Here is a 17,027-nt window from a genome sequence, read left to right as displayed (position 1 = left end):
ATTCCAGACACCTTCAATGGGTGGACTTGGGTTGAAAGAGACCAAGCTCAGGGATTAATCTGTTTCTGTAAGAAAAATAACCACCCACCCTTCCTCACAGCCTACATCTTCTGTCCTCCCTTTGGGCATCTCCTCGTCCAAATTTCTGAATCACAGAGCGTTGTCAGGTGACTTTGAGGAAATAGCAGAAATTAACCTCCCAACTTACCCCTTGAGTTTAGCTCAAAGAACAGTCCAACCAAAGTCATGACAACTGAAGAATTCCTTCCCCTCACGGGCCAGCATTTATCGACATTTTGATGTTTGTGGAAATTGGAGGATGTCAGGGCCTGTAACTTACATAACACCAGTGTTATTTAAACACATCCAGTGGGGAGGGAAAGAATGACGTTTCCAGCATTTCTCAGGAAGCTGCCATAGCATTACTATCAGAACTTGACAAAGAAATCTTAATTGATTAAATTGTATATTTATGTTTCAGGCACCCATCAATTAAAAAAAGTAAAACATTTTCCTTTAGACGTCAAGTAGCTAATAAGAATCATTCAGTGAAAGACTTGAAAAAGAAAGTTGAACAAATATTCCAGAAACTAAAATAAAAGGATAAAAGGGGTAAAACAATTTTTTAAGTCATAGAATAGACAAAAAGGCAGAGAAAATTATCGAAGAAATAATGCAAGAGTGCTTCCGAAAAATGAAGGGCATGATTATCCAGCACAAATGAAGAAATACTTAGATAAGTGTTTGCTACTGTAAAACTCCGAAGACCAAGAATAAATAAAAATGAAGAGTAAATTCAGGAAGCTTTCAAAAGGCTTCTAATGAATTCCATTGTAATCAGAATTATGGTGATAATTGTTACCATAATTTGGTGATAAAGAGGTGGTTTAGTAAACACTGGCATATTCTAAAGGAATGTTCAACCACAATTTTAATACTTAGCAAATATACCAACAAAATGTAAGAGTAGAATGAAGATTTTCAGACAATGCAAGGATTCTAAAAATTTACATCCCATGGCCTCTTAGGAAACTTTTCAAGGGAATCCTTAAGCAAAATAAGGGACTTGACATGGGAAGAAGTTAAGATTGGAAAAGCGCAGGAAGCAACACAGCAGAGAAGCAAAGACGCTCTCCGAACAAGGTCTGGGCACCCAGCATTTCTAAGCTATTTGAAAGGGACTGCCCCCGGGGAGGGTGCAGAGGACCGAAAGAAATCCGTCCAGCAAGACAGTGACGTGTTCAGAATGGGGAAGAGGATAGAAGCCTCAGGTCAGAGGTCAGTGGAAAACTCAGTTTGGTAGGATATCTGACTTGCTTCAGAAGTAAGATTAAGGGGCTTTGGATAGTTGGATTGAAGGATATAGAAAAAAATTAAAGTAGGTACATTTTAAGCAAATAATTAAAAGGGAATTATCTTTAAAATACAACAGAAATTTATTAAGAAAGTGAATTATTTCTCTAGAGCAGCAATTCTCAAACATTTTGATCTCAAGACGCTTTTACAAATTATTGAAGACACCAGAGAGCTTTGGTTTATGTGGGTTATATCTACCGATATTTACCAGGTTAGGAACTGAGACTGAGAAACGTTCAAATATGCACTTATTAAATTATTTTAAAATAATAAGAAACATTTCATGTTAAGATAAGTACTATATTTTTATGAAAAATTATATTTCCAAAACAAAAAATATTCAATGAGAAAAGCTGCACTGTTTCTCACTTTGCTAATCTCTCTAACGTCTCATCCCTTTAACATCTGGTCCAATGGAGGACAGCTGGAATCTCGCGTCTGCTTCTGTATTCAGTCTGCTGAATGTGTCATACTTCATGTAGCTTCTGGAGAATCCCACCATACACAGATCTTTGAGAATTATTATTAAATAGCTTTGACCGCACTGATGTCTTGAAAGGATTCCCAGATGACACTTTGAAAAACACTGCCCTCAAGTAACACTTGATTTCTTTAGTGAATACCATTTTATATAGTTATAATTTCTTATATTGATATAATCAAACTAGCCACACACTTGTACTGGGAGGATGAATACGAGTGAGCGGGGCTGCGGCTGAGCATTAAATCCTCAGCAACAACAACAAGAGATCAGTAGGTGACGTGTAATATCAGTGAGCTGTCGTAACAGTAGAAGCATATTACGGAAAATGAGGGAAGTAAATATCAGAAGCAGCACCTACTATAGCACCTCACAACCGTCAGAATGGCCGTCGTTAAAATACCTACAAATAACGAATGCTGGAGAGGGTGTGGAGAAAAGGGAACCCTCTTGCACTGTTGGTGGGAATGTAAATTGATGCAGCCACTATGGAGAACAGTATGGAGGTTCCTTAAAAAACTAAAAATAGAATTACCATATGACCCAGCAATCCCACTACTGGGCATATACCCTGAGAAAACCATAATTAAAAAAGACACATGGACCCCTATGTTCATAGCAGCATTGTTCATAATAGCCAAGACATGGGAATGACCTAAGTGTCCATCAACAGAAGAATGGATAAGGAAGAACATATATATATATATATATATATATACACACACACACACACACACACACACACGTATGTGTATATATATCTAATGGAATATTATTCAGCCACAAAAAATAATGAAATAATGCCATTTGCAGCAACATGGATGGACCTAGAGATTACCATACTAAGTGAAGTCAGACAAATATCATATGATATCACATATGTGGAATCTAACATATGACACAAATGAACTTATCTATGAAACAGAAACAGACTCAGAGACATAGAGAACAGACTTGTGGTTGCCAAGGGGAGGGGGGGCAGGGGCGGGATGGATTGGGAGTGTGGCATCAGCAGATGCAAACTGGTATATATAGAATGGATAAACAATAAGGTCCTATTGTATAGCACAGGGAACTAATCCAATATCCTGTGATAAACCATAATGGAAAAGAATATGAAAAGAATGAATATGTATAACCGAATCACTTTGTTGTACAGCAGAAATTAACACAACATTGTAAATCAACTATACGTCAATAAATTAAATTTTTAAAAATATGTTAAATTTGAAGAAAAAAAGATGCAACACCTACCACATTTAAGTGATTGCCTCTAGATAAGGGTAGAGAAGGGTGCAGTAGGGCAGAGCAGGAGATTGTCATACGATGAAATTCTAGATGGTCTTTAAAATGAACTTTCCTATAGATGTATGGAAATAAATCTCAAGAAATATATCAAGTTTTGATTGTTCAGTAAGCTTCAGTAGAGCATGAGATTCTGCATAACTAATAAGCTCGCAGGTAATGCCAGTGTAGGACCATGCTTTCTGTAGCATGGAGTCGCGTAAGGAGAATTTATTCCTAACTTGGAACTTAAGACATCCTGATGCCATCAGAGAGAAAGCCTCACTTAGGTACTAGATTGTCACTTACAACTCCAAAAGTAGTCACCAAACTTTCTTCAGGGAACAGTGTCTAGTTAAAAGTTAAAAGGGAATTTGTGGGAAAACTGGTGAAACCCTTAACAAGTCTGGAGTTTCGTTAACATTAATGTACTAGTGCTGTTTTCTTCCTTTGACAAATGTATTACAGTAACGTAAGATGCTCACATTAGGGGAAATTGGGTGAGGGGTACATACAGCCTTTATTATCTTGGAAACTTTCCTATAAATCTGAAATTATTCCAAAATTAAAATGTTAAATAAAAGAGTGAATAACAAGGGTTAAAAGCTGAAATACTCTGCTTAGACCAGTGAGAAAAGTTACAGAAGGGCAATTCAGAGTCCTTCCTGCTCTCGGTCCCCTTTGACTTCTGGTAGCCCCTGGGACTCCGAAATCCCTGGCCTCTAAAGAAAAAAGATCGGAAATCTTTTTACTTTTTTAGGGGCAGAAAGACACAAGACCCAAAGATTATTACACCTCTTACACATTTGTGTAAAATGAGGACCAGGAGGCAAGATTTCCTTCTGTGTCATATTTGTTGCTTTTCACCAGCTGTAGCTTTTATTTAGATATGCCTACTTTCTGCTCTGAAATAGAGGCGTTTTCTTCAATGTGACCACAAAGATAGACTCATGTATTTCACCCAAAGAGTTCCCATGTGAGACTGACCCATGTGTGGTCACACTGAGTGGCTCAAAGGACAGGTGGGCCATTTATTGATACCTTGAGGAAAGAGGTCATTGGAGAAAGATGAGTCCTGTCTTTGTGGGTGAAATTCCTCTTTCCCGTGGTCCTAGAAGAGTGTTTGCATAGGAGATATATTGGTTGGCTTGTCGACTGATTAGGTTAAAGGACTTAGCTAAGAGCACAAATTATGGCTTAATATTTGCATTCCCTGTATTCTTATCTTGATTGAGAAACCCTAACGTTTAAGATTGAATCAGAAGCTGTCCAGGACTCCTTCTTTGGCCTACTTCCCAAATAACATGCCTATTTTTCTGCCTGGTATCTGGCCAGTGAGTCATTGTTGATGCTCTGCCCATTCACCTGTCACCTCTAAAGATACACCTAAAGAGCAGTGTCCCCGGCACCCCTTGGCACCCCCTAGGCTGTTCATAGGCTTGAAGGGATGGCTTTTGCCTCCAAGACACATAAAAAGCCTCGTGATAACACTGGACTTTACTGTAAGGGATGGGTCCACCTATTAGGGCTTCCTGTCTATTTCGCAGGAGAAAGAAAACAAACGCCACTTGGAACGAAAACTGTCTTCGTTCTTAGCCTTCACGCTCAGTGGCTCACGCTGCTGGGTTACCTTGGCCCTGCAGGTGTGGGAGCTGCCGGTGCCTGCCTATTCGTACTCTCTAAGCTCGCAGGAGTCTGGGCTAGTGCTTCTCAACTTTGTTACTACAGAGGCAGTCCCTCTGTCCTAATATGTGTCCCTCTGGTCCCCATTCCCTTCCATGATCCTAAAGCCAGGAAATACAAAAGGGAAGGGCAGCCCAGATACTCAGGGCCCATCTCGGATGATATCAGGTGAATCATAGCCTTAGACTAGGTTGAAAGCGAAACTCATACTGCAGTTTAACCAAAGAAAAGCATAGTTCTGCCTACCTTTTAAAAAAAAAAGGCTTTATGAAAGGAAAATCCAAGCTCCTCATTCAAAATTGCTTGATGGAGATTTTACAAGCAGAATCTCAAAACTGTGTACTTAGAACAGAGCCAGAAAGGGTTGCTTGCTGGAGGGTGAGAAGAAACAAGCTTGTTTTCAGTAACAGGCTTTGTCTTTGAGGCTTGATGCTCTGCAGATAAATCTCTCCTCAGCCCTGCCAGGATAATTGGACTAGAGAGCATGCATATTAACAGGTTTTGTTTTCACTTCCACTAATAACCAGCTTTGTTGCAGTAACCCTTATTACGCTCATTATTTATGAATATGCAATATGGACATGGGATATTCCCCACAGAGAAGCTTTGTGGGAGACTGCTGGGGAAATGAACAGAATCGGGGCGAGACACCTTTTCTTAGCAGAATTGACTTTCAGAGAACATGCAGGGATCCCTGGAGCCCTGTTGGGGGTGCAGGTGTGTGGAGGAGAGTGGGGAAGACTCTTTAATAGAACCCTTGTACTTCCTGTTTTCTTACCCCTCTCCTATCTTGCCCACCTAGAGTTTTCATCTATTTTCTAACAAGGTTCATGATAAAAAGTGAGAACTAATATTTCATAGGTCAGGTAACACTGCCTTGCAGTGGGATTTGTTTTCTTTTAACCTAACTTGCGAGATAGTTTGCAATCTTGACATACCAGAAGCTCCTGCATTGCCATGGATTTCTTGATGCAACTAACCCATGTTGTCAAGGCAACCCACTTAACTGCTTTCTACCCTCTAGAAAACCATTTCCAGTGCTGCAAACCCTAAATCTCAATCATCTCTTATAATACACAGGGTCAAATACATCCCCTGCATGCACAAAGCTATTACTTTTTTAGGAGATATCGTGTCATTACAGTGAAAGAATTTGACTTGAGGGATAATGTGTATATTAAAGCGTTAACGTTAGTCCCATAGCATTTGTGCCCTATCTCTGCATTTCCAGGAGATGTGAGGTTGTTTACTAAAGGCAGTTACATTTTTGGAGCTGTGGTAACAATGTCGGCATATTTCAACTAATTTCTATGTAAATTGATTGCAGTCAACAGCTTTTTCATGGTTTGTGAAATTAAATCACATAAAAGACAAAGTATTTTCTGAGGTTAATAGCACCCACCTGTTGTATATTTCCCCCCTTTTTAAGAGTCAAGACCCAGTTTTGAGAGTTCTTTCCATGTAATTGGGCTAACTCCACGATTCCCTAGGAAGCTATGACTGCATCATGCTTGAATTCAGATACTGACATCAAGGGGGAAGGTGTCTCCCCAGAGATCTGGGCTCCTGAGAGGTTGGTTTAAAAGAAAATCTCAATAGAAGAATAGTAGGGGTCATTTTACTATTTTTGCTAGCTCACTATTAACAAGAAAACTGGGTTAGGTTAAGATTCTTACTGAGGTTTAAAGATTCGAAGACTGTTTTTTTAAATTTATTTTATTGAAATATAGTTGATTTACAATGTTGTGTTAGTTTCAGGTGTACAGCAAAGTGATGAAGTTATTCATATATATACATTCTCTTTCGTATCCTTTTCCATTATGGTTTATCACAGAATATTGAATATAGTTCCCTGTGCTCTACAGAAGGACCTTGTTGTTTATAATTTGCATCTGCTAATCCCAAACTCCCAAGCCATCCCTCCCCCACCTCCCATCCCCCTTGGCAACCACAAATCTGTTCTCTATGTCTGTGAATCTGTTTCTGTTTTGTAGATGAGTTCATTTATGTCATATTTTCGATTCCACATATAAGTGATATCATATGGTATTTGTCTTTTTCCTTCTGACTTACTTCACTTAGTATGATAATCTCTAGGTCCATCCATGCTGCTGCAAAGGCATTATTCCATTCTTTTTCATGGCTGAGTAGTAGAATATGCAATGGAATATGTGCATATGTGCATATGTACCACATGTGAAGACTTTATTTTTAACCTAGTCTTGGCAATACAACTCACAGGCTACATTTAATTATGTAAATAATTGGAAGTAATTCTTAGTCACTCATGCAATACTGCTGGCACGGGTTTCCAGTTAGTTTTTCAAAAAGTCATATGATTTCCCGCTCCTTACATTTTTGCTCAAAAGTTGATCACATCAAAGGGAGCCATCTTTCATTTCACAATTCCCAAAGCTTTGAGACACAAATATGGCTGTAATGAAGTTTCTGCGTGGGGCTTACTGGCTCAGAGCATTTTCATGTTGCACGTTTATTAGATAAAACACACCTCAGCACCTTTCAGCTGCCATTCTTATTTCAATAAAGAGTTTTATCTATACAAAATAGTACAGATTATCATATCCACTACTGAAGCATTGACATTATTTTCTTCCCATTATCGTGATTTGACAGATCAGGTATTCACCTGTCAGTCTGTCTACAAAGCCTTTCAGCTCAGCCCTCTCCTATTACGGCCTTCAACGATTATTAGCACCCCATCACAATGCACGAAGAACTTGAGCCTGCTTTCGGAAATCCATTCCAAAACATAAGGGAAAGGATAAGGAGGTTGTAGGAAAAGAAGGTGAGTGAAGTAAAATCCTAAAGCAAACATAAGGAAGATTCGTACCATGGTCTGTATGCTGTTTACATGGGAAGAGCTGTGTGCTTCCAATAGTTTAGCAGCCAAACCAAAGAGAGAAATGTGGTCAATTAAATAATTCTTAGTATACAAATAGAAATATTTCAGCAAATACATAGATTATCAGGTCACTGAGGTCCAAAGGAAAATTTCCTCCTGGATTACCATTAAGTAAATTTGGTAGCGGTGTAGATCATCTACAGAAATGATACACTAAGCTGCATTATGTTAGTGGCCTCCATAATCAGCCAGAGTTCCCTGGTTGCTTACTGGTGCCAAGCCCTGTGGTGCATGCTTTGTTATGTACCTAACCTCCTTTAACCTTCCCAAGAAACATGAAATAGGTGTTCTTATCATAGTGTCAGAAGTGAGTAAACAGAGGCCAGCGGAGGTTAAAGAAACTGTTTAAAGTCTCAGTTTTTACATGGTGGACCTGGGATTCAGACTTAGGTCAACGTGTTATGCCCAGGTCTATGGTTTTAGGTAGCCCATACTGCCTCTGTGGTTCAGAGTAGGGGTGATCGTGTTTGCTGGATGGTTAGGAAATGCTTCCTAGGAGAGGGGGCACTGAAACTGGTCATAAATGGTGATTAGTGAGATCTAGAGAGTTGAGGATATTCTAGGCAAGAAAATAGTGCATTTACGTGCATAGAGTATGAATAATTCACAAGCTGAAAATAGCTGGCTTTGCCAGAGAGAAGGATGACCATAGGCAAGTTTCTTAATCTCCCATCCTCACCTACCATGAAAGTAATAATAAGATGTCCATCAAAGAAAGGTTGTGAGAATAAAATGAACCATATAAAGCTATTAATATTCTTGTTAAGACAGATAATAGATGAGGTTAAATAGAAAACAAGTGTCAGGTAATATAGGATGCTTTGCTAAAGAATTTCAGTTTTATCCAGAAGGGAATGGAAAGACACTTCAGGGTATTAAGTAAGGAATTAATATATTTGTATTTTTGCAAGATAGCGCTGCAGCCATGTGTGGAGGGTGCATTGCCCGCGTGAGTGAGCAAGCGAGGTACAACATGCAAGCTAGGAAAGAAAACGATTCAGTACAGCAGTAGCCGAGGGGATGGAGAGGAAGGCATGTGGTGAGGTTTAGCTCCTGAGCTACTGCAAGGACCGAAGATGAAGGATGAGGTGTAGGAAACCACCCATGATGGCTCTCAGCTTTCTGCCTTGCGTGACGGGGGGAAGGGTCTGATTATTCACTGGGGGAGAATATACATGCAGATGGAGCAAATCCGGGGACATAACATCAGAAGTCCAGGCAAGACACATGAGCTTGAGATGCCTGTGGTCAGCCAAGAACAGGAGGTAAGTCTCAGGGAGCTTGAGTCTGGATGCAGAGAGAAACAGCCATCAGGACATTTCCGGTAGTGGAAGCTTCAGACCCAGATGAGTCAGTGAAGAGTGAGAAAGTGTGATGAGAACGGGGATGAAGATGGAGCCCTGGAGACCAAGATAAAGGGGAAGGTGGAGAAGAAGAGGCAGCAGAGAAAGAGTAGCAGCAGCAGCCAGAAGGGGGCAAAGGGCCAGTGGAGAGAGTGACACTCTTGAAACCAAAGTTTTAAAAGAAACTGGAAGAGAACTGACCTCTTCGCAATATTGAGATACACACGGCCGATGAGATTATGAATGATTTTATTTCTGATTTACTTCTCTGTATTTTATACATTTTCTATAATGAACATGCAGTTAAATAAAAATAACAAACTACTGTAAAATACAATCTGGGAGAGACATAAAAGCAGGTTTTTATATTGAAGGGAAAGGGGTTGTATCCAGAGAGAGAGAAGTTTAAAATAAATGAAAAGATACAATCACAGGGTGAAGGGTCATGGGGAATGATTCATTTGGACCGTGGAGGGACATTTTGTCTGCTGAAATAAGAGGAAAGGAAGTAAGAAGGGTATGATGCATTAAGTCTGAAGACAGGAAGTTAGGGGAGTTTACCCATGAGAGTCTCAGTGTTCTCCAAAGTAGAAGTCACAGTTAATAAGACCCACCTGTTAGCACATGTGTCCATCCAGAGGAGAGAAAACTGGCATCAGGAGCTGCCGCTTCATCACCCTCTCTCCAGTTCGTCCTCCACAGAGCTACAAGAACGGGCTTTCTAAGTCCCTAAACCCTAAACCCTAACATCCTTTCCACCGTACCCTTGGGAAATTTGCTTAAACTTGGCCCAACTTCAAATCCATGGTCTGGGATGATCTACATCTTCCTCCTGCTTTCTGCAGGTACCTGCAGCTTATTTTCCCTCTTTTTACATACTCTGTCCATACAGGCTATTCCCACTTCTGTTCATATAAATCTGACCTCAAAAATCAGCCACTTTGTAGGTGTTTGTCCCCAAATACGCTCAACGTTTGGTGAGTGCAATAGCAGGAGAGAAATCTCATCATGAAGCCAGGGGCTCTGCCCTCTCCCCAGCCACTCCCAGACTCTCTCCATCGCCCCATCCCCACACCTCCTCGGAAGGACAGACAAGCTCTTCATTGTCTCCCTCAAAGAGAGCAGCCCATATTCCCATCCTGCCGCCAGGTTCTTCACGACCTTTTTTTTTTTTTTTCTTTTTAGATTCCATATATATGTGTTAGCATACAGTATTGGTTTTACTCTCTCTGACTTACTTCACTCTGTATGACAGACTCTAGGTCCATCCACCTCACTACAAATAACTCCATTTCATTTCTTTTTATGGCTAAGTAATATTCCATTGTATATATGTGCCACATCTTCTTTATCCATTCATCTGTCGATGGACCCTTAGGTTGCTTCCATGACCTGGCTATTGTAAATAGAGCTGCAATGAACATTGTGGTACATGACTCTTTTTGAATTATGGTTTTCTCAGGGTATATGCCCCGTAGTGGGATTGCTGGGTCGTATGGTAGCTCTATTTTTAGTTTTTTAAGGAACCTCCATACCTACTAGAGAATGGACTTGAGGACACAGGGAGGGGGAATGGTAAGCTGGGACAAAGTGAGAGAGTGGCATGGACATATACACACTACCAAATGTAAAATAGATAGCTAGTGGGAAGCGGTCACATAGCACAGGGAGATCAGCTCGGTGCTTTGTGACCAGCTAGAGGGTTGGGATAGGGAGGGTGGGAGGGAGACGCAAGAGGGAGGGGATATGGGGACATATGTATATGTATAACTGATTCACTTTGTTATAAAGCAGAAACTAACACACACACAAAAAAGAGAGCAGCCCAGGCTCACGTCCTGTGTGTCTTGCTTTTCACTCCAACTAGTCGTGAAGAAATCGCTTTCAAACAAATTCCATGAAGGAAATCCGGAAGAACATTTTCTACTTCTCCCCGCGTGTTAATGCCTCCACGTCAATCCCATGCCCCAGATTCCCACGCTTTGGGTTGGTACTCAAGGCTCTTCATCACCTGGTCCCATCCAGTCTCCCCTCCTCACACTACACTCTGAGTCTTTGCAGTTTCCTCAGACAAATCTACCCCACACCACTCTAAATTGTCACATAACCCCAAGTTCACCTTGTCCTCTTTCCCTTTGTCACACTGAGCTCAAGCATCAAAAGGCTTTTATGATCTTTGGTACAAAGGGGATATTTAAATGGGACTATTAAGCCTTCCTTCTTCATTTTCAATGGGGATAACTGAACTTCACCTCATTGTTTTTATAAGAACACATTATTGGAGTTACGTTAGATTGTCTTACCATTTAATTTGTGTCCTTTTGCAGGGATTCAATGGTGCTAGAGAAATTGACAGTGACACAGAAAGGTGTTTATTTTCAAAAATTTAATAACTGGGAATGAATGACATAGAGAAAGAAGCAGGGCCAACCCATTTTTATTTGATTTCCATAAAGACGGGGTGGGGGAATGACAGACTATTAAATAAGAACTTTTGAATAAGAGCTTCTTTCATACTCACTTCTCACTCTTAAGCTCCAGGAAGGAAAGCGGAATCTGTTCTAGAATGTGAACAATTTTCACGTGTGTCCCAAGAAATTCCACACACACAGCAGTCAGACCTAAGGGATCATTTCAGGAAACAGACGCCTTGGCAAGGACCTGAACACACCATTCTGGTGCCCTCAGAACTGAAAGGAGATGCTTAGCCACCCAAAAGCTTTCCCTGGTCAAAGCAACTTCTTCATAAAATGGAGGAAAACTAGATGTGGGGCTGGTAGGATGGGAACAGTTGCTTTTCTTATAAAGATGCTCTTATATGAGCATCTCCATGACAACACGAGCAAGCATCACGCATTCTCTCCCACCACCCAGGAGGCTGAGAAGGAGCTTTTGGGATTGGAACCCACTCTAGGTTCTGCAAATGAGGAAATCTGGTCAGTTGTGGTTGCAGAGTTATTCTTCATTTCCCAAACTTGTCAAGTCCCCAGACCACAAGCTTCATTTCCAGCCTGTAGAGAGTCTATGTACCTCTCATCCTTCCCCGGTCCAGGGCTTCCTTATTTTGTAAGAAGTGGATGTACCCAGTATTATTAAACCAATTCAAGGGAGAGCAGTTTAAAGCAAGGGCTTTTAATCCGGAAAATGTCTCAGACCTCTTTGAGAATCCAATGCAAATTACAGACTTCTCCCCAGAAAAAGGAAATACACACAGCATTTTACATACAATTTAGGGAATTTATATATAGGCAAACCATTTTATTGTGCTTCACTTAATTGCACTTCACAGATACTGCATTTTTTACAAATTGAGGGATTGTGACGATACTGGCAACATTTTTCCAGAAGCATTTGCTCACTTCCTATCTCTGAGTCACATTTTGGAAATTCTCGAAATATTTCATACTTTTTCATTATTATTATATTTCTATGGTGATCTGTGATCAGTGATCTTTGATGTTACTATTGCAGAAAGGTTAAAACTCACTGAAGGCTCAGATGATAGTTAACATTTTTTAGGAATAAAGTATTTTTTAATTAAAGTATGTACATTGTTTTCTAGACATAATGCTATTGCACACTTAATAGACTACAGTATAGTGTAAACATGACTTTGATATGCACTGGGAAACAAGAAGCTTGTGTGACTCGCTGTATTGTGATACTCACTGTATTGTGACAGTCTGGAACTGAACCCACAACACCTCTGAGGTGTGCCTCTACCCCTGAAAAGTCTGAAGAACTCTTCTCTTTAATAAAAAGTCTTCAGTTTTAGGACAAAATTCTTAGCAAAAGGTCAGTCGATAAAATGCCAAAAACAAGTTCAAGGGTAATATATTGAGCCAATTAATTATGCTTGATGTCAAAGTACTGATAAAACTGATTTTAAAATATATTACCTAAAACACTATTTGTTTTATTTGTATTATTATCTGCAAAATGTGAATCAGTATTGAGAGAGATTAAACCTTCATTAGCTGCCATTCAAGCTGAGGAGACCATATATTTATTTATCTGATTTATTTCAAATTTTTATCTGACTAAAATACTCTGAGAGTAAAAAACAACAGCAACAAAAACAAAGACAACAAAAAAACTCAACCCAATTACATTATATACAACGTTCAGACATGAAAATAAGCATTGACCGTGGGCTGTCGTTAGAATGAGGCTGGCACTACTGCACCACAGCGATTTCGGGGAGAAACTTCTCTTTTTCTTTGTTGCCACCCAAAGGAATATTTTAGAAAGATAAGTACAGAAAACACACACACACACACACACACACACACACACACACACACACAATAAAAGACAGCTGGGAAAGGGATAGAAGCGCTTATGAAACGAAAGCCCATTATATCTGATTGATGGACGATTATACAGTCCCTTGTTCCAACAAATACAGAAAAATCCACAATTATGACACCAATGTAAACATCATAAAAGAAGGAGTCTTGGCTACCTTGCTCCCTGACACCGAGAATAAACATCCGATACCTTGTGATGCTTCAACAATTAGCTTCTGAATGATAAAAATCTACTACCCAATAAAGCTAGGAAAAAAAAAAAAATCTACTAACAACTTACTGTATTACCCTGGGTAAATCAATTCAGTTCTCTTGGCCTCAGTTTCTTCATCTAGAAAATGAGGAGGTAAAATGTGTCTTTTTTTAAACATATATATTTTTTATTGAAGTAGAGTTGATTTACAATGTTTCAGGTGTACAGCAAAGTGATTCAGGTATATATATATATATATATATATATATATATATATATGTTCTTTTTACAGATTCTTTTCCATTATAGGTTATTACAAGGTATTGAATACAGTCCCTATGTTATACAATAGGTCCTTGTTGTTTATTTTATATATAGTAGTGTGTCTGTTAATTCCAAATTCAAAACTGGGGCTTTTTAAAGTCTTCTAATTTCCCAGTCTCTGGTTCTACTTAGCACACAGGCAATTTCTCCTCAAGTGCAAGGCTATGATCATTTAGGCACAAGTTGGTACCTGGCCTGTGAACACCCCATGTGCACTGTGGATACTCACTAAAGAGAAACAGGCTTCTGGGGAGAACACTGTGGACGGCAGGGCGAGTCCCAGAGTCCCAGGCGAGGGCTTGACTCTGTGGGGAAGAGGTGACGTGCCATCTTACGAGATGTAGCCCAACTGTCTTCCTGTTTTCTTTTTGAAGTCTCAGCCTATAATTAAGTATCCCCTGGACTCAGCACCCTAGATTTCTCCACTGGTTCAACATGCCTGAAGCAGTGACACACTCACAGTGCTTCCAGAATGTTCCACATGATATTTTCAGCATAACCTTTGAGGGAAAACGGACAACCAAGTTTGGTTAAATATTTTTAAAGTAACTTTGTTTAAATGCATCTATTAATTCTTTAAGTAATTTGTGTTCTTACATGACAACATGTTAGTCAACCCAGATATGGGCTGGGTGGTATATTTTCACTCTCACGAAAAAGTATTAGAAATTACAGCGCCTCTTTAAAATATTTCTCTGGGTTTTTTTCCCTCTCAGGGAAGTTATTCTCAGACTTCAGCACACATAAAAATCACTTGGAGTGCTTATTAAGAATGCAGATACCTAGGTTCTACCCCCAGATATGGAGATCTGGACAGAGCCTAGGAAATCACCTTTTAGCTATTACCATAGCAATTCCAATGCACATGTTCCCCAACACCACATTGTATATCTCCCCTGTAGAGAGACCTATAAAATAAGCCTGTGTCTGTTTCGTTATTTTCCGCTATAATCCCTTCATCTGTGATATTTTTGCACCCTCTAGTGGATGATTTCACTCAGCAAATTGTTTTTCTGTATTACAAATGCCTTGCTCAAAACTTTTAGGAAATTCCATCTCTCATGAACTCCTTGAAACAATGGGAAATCAGGAAAAGGCTCATAAGAAAAATTGCTTCAAGGAACATGAGATTCATATATATTTAGATATACATTTAATGTGTAATATACATACATATGATAGAGAGAAAAATTTAATCCTGATCAAGTTGGCTGAATATAGCTAATCTGTTTTATTAAAATATTTTAGAAACCTTGGATTTACTGGCCACAGTATTTTTAGGCCATTTATACCTGTAAGATTAATATTCTCACACACCAGTTTCCTAATACACTCGTTTCAGCAAATCAATACGATAACTTGGATCTTCCTGACTGCTCCCTTCTGGGCATCTCTTTAGAACCTACTGGCCCTTCTGACACCTCTCGTGTTGGCTTCTACGATCGACAGCTCTTTTCAAGATCCTGAAAACTCTGGATGTGTTTTGTTTTGTTTGTGGCTTCCATCTCACTGAAGAACTTTGCTTACTGATGCTATCACTTCCAGAGTCACAAATTCAGTTGCCCACAGGCACCAAGCAGGTGACACAGATGAGTGGGTGGGCACGGTGTAAACCAAAGACAGTGGTGGAGACTAAAGCAAACTGAGTTTGTTACATTTCAAGGAATTCAAGAATAATTATAATTTTATAAAGCCCACTATGGGCCTAATTAAACATCTGTGAACTTCATGAAACTTTGTTTCGTGAACCAGCTAAAGACCCCTGATTTACGTGAGGGCTTACGAAGTGCTGACTGTGTACGGATATTGTTCTCACATAATTCTAACGACAACCCTTTACAAGGGATAGTGTCACATCCCAGTTGTACCAACCAGGAAACGAGGGCTTAGGAGGTAGTTTCCTTGCCCCAAGCCAGACAGGTGAGGTTCCCTGGCGCAGGCTCTAATCCACGGTGCCAGACCTGAGGGTCTGCCTCCTGTCACTTCACCCCAGGGCCTCTCTCAGCAGAGCGCTTCCAGCCTTTCCCACCTGAACGTCCCAATGTGCTCCTCTCCCCTCCCACCACCTTGGACCCCCGCTCCCCGCCCGCCCGGACCCCCTGCCACCCAGGCTCTTCGCAACCTCTTCAGTTCCCTTGGCCTCTGCTTCTACTGGTGTCTTTGCATTTGGGCAGTTTCTCATCAGGTAGCTGACAGCTCTCTGCACCAGCACTGGGCTGGTTGCAATTCTTAGGAACTTATTATCCCATTGCAAATGAATGTGACAAATATAATATATTTGTATAATATATATATATATTCAATATATATAATTAATAATATATAATTAATAATATATATAATAATATATATAGTATATATATAAATAATAAAAATATATTATACTGAATATATATATATTCAATATATATAAATATATTCAGTATAATATATTTTTACTGCTATGGTTTTAAGTAGGTGCACGTTTTCCTCAAGTTTTAAAATGATATTTCAGTAATGCTCGGATTTTTGTTGCAAGTGGAATTGGCCCTACTATAACACCCCCTACCTTTCTACTCAATGGACCCGTTCCAGGTACCACTGTGAATCCTGTAAAACGATGGGAGATCTCTGGGTAAAGCCCTGCTGTGTCAGCTGGCCTCAAAACATGTTTTTGAAAAGCAAACAGTAAGAGTCCTTATGTATAGAAATCCAAGTGAATTACCTTTGAGGAGAAAGAGCCATTTCTTCACTTATCCATTCTCAGGTAGCTGCTTGGGTTTTGCGATCCCGAAGGCAGAACAGCGGCCCTGGGGCACGTTTCCCACCAGGCTGCCTCTCGTGGATTACGTTACTCGGGGAAGACACAGTTATAACCGCACGCTCGCGTCAGTGCTGCGGTTTATGTGGAATATATATATTTTTTTAATTTATTTTTGGCTGTGTTGGGTCTTCGTCTCTGTGCGAGGGCTTTCTCTAGTTGCGGCAAGCGGGGGCCACTCTTCATCGCAGTGCGCGGGCCTCTCACTATCGTGGCCTCTCTTGTTGCGGAGCACAGGCTCCAGATGCGCAGGCTCAGTAATTGTGGCTCACGGGCCCAGCTGCTCCGCGGTGGGATCTTCCCAGACCAGGGCTCGAACCCGTGTCCCCT

The 17,027-nt window shown here is 40.2% G+C and overlaps 1 protein-coding gene and 1 long non-coding RNA gene across 5 annotated transcripts in view; one reads left to right on the top strand and one right to left on the bottom strand.

Annotated features, from left to right (window-relative positions):
* The window catches only part of MARCHF1 (membrane associated ring-CH-type finger 1), an 859,229-nt gene that overhangs the window by 814,995 nt on the left and 27,207 nt on the right, over positions 1–17,027 (top strand). The gene's annotated exons all lie outside the window — the stretch shown is intronic.
* LOC309660838 lies at positions 7,835–16,774 on the bottom strand. Its single transcript, XR_014263666.1, has 2 exons — positions 16,602–16,774; positions 7,835–14,397 (listed from the first exon to the last, which is right to left on the bottom strand). It is a non-coding gene; the product is annotated as an uncharacterized lncRNA (long non-coding RNA).

This window comes from Balaenoptera physalus, assembly GCF_965194825.1.
Source record: "Balaenoptera physalus genome assembly, chromosome: 5".
NCBI lineage: Eukaryota > Metazoa > Chordata > Mammalia > Artiodactyla > Balaenopteridae > Balaenoptera > Balaenoptera physalus.
This window is presented reverse-complemented; position numbering and strand designations above follow the sequence as displayed.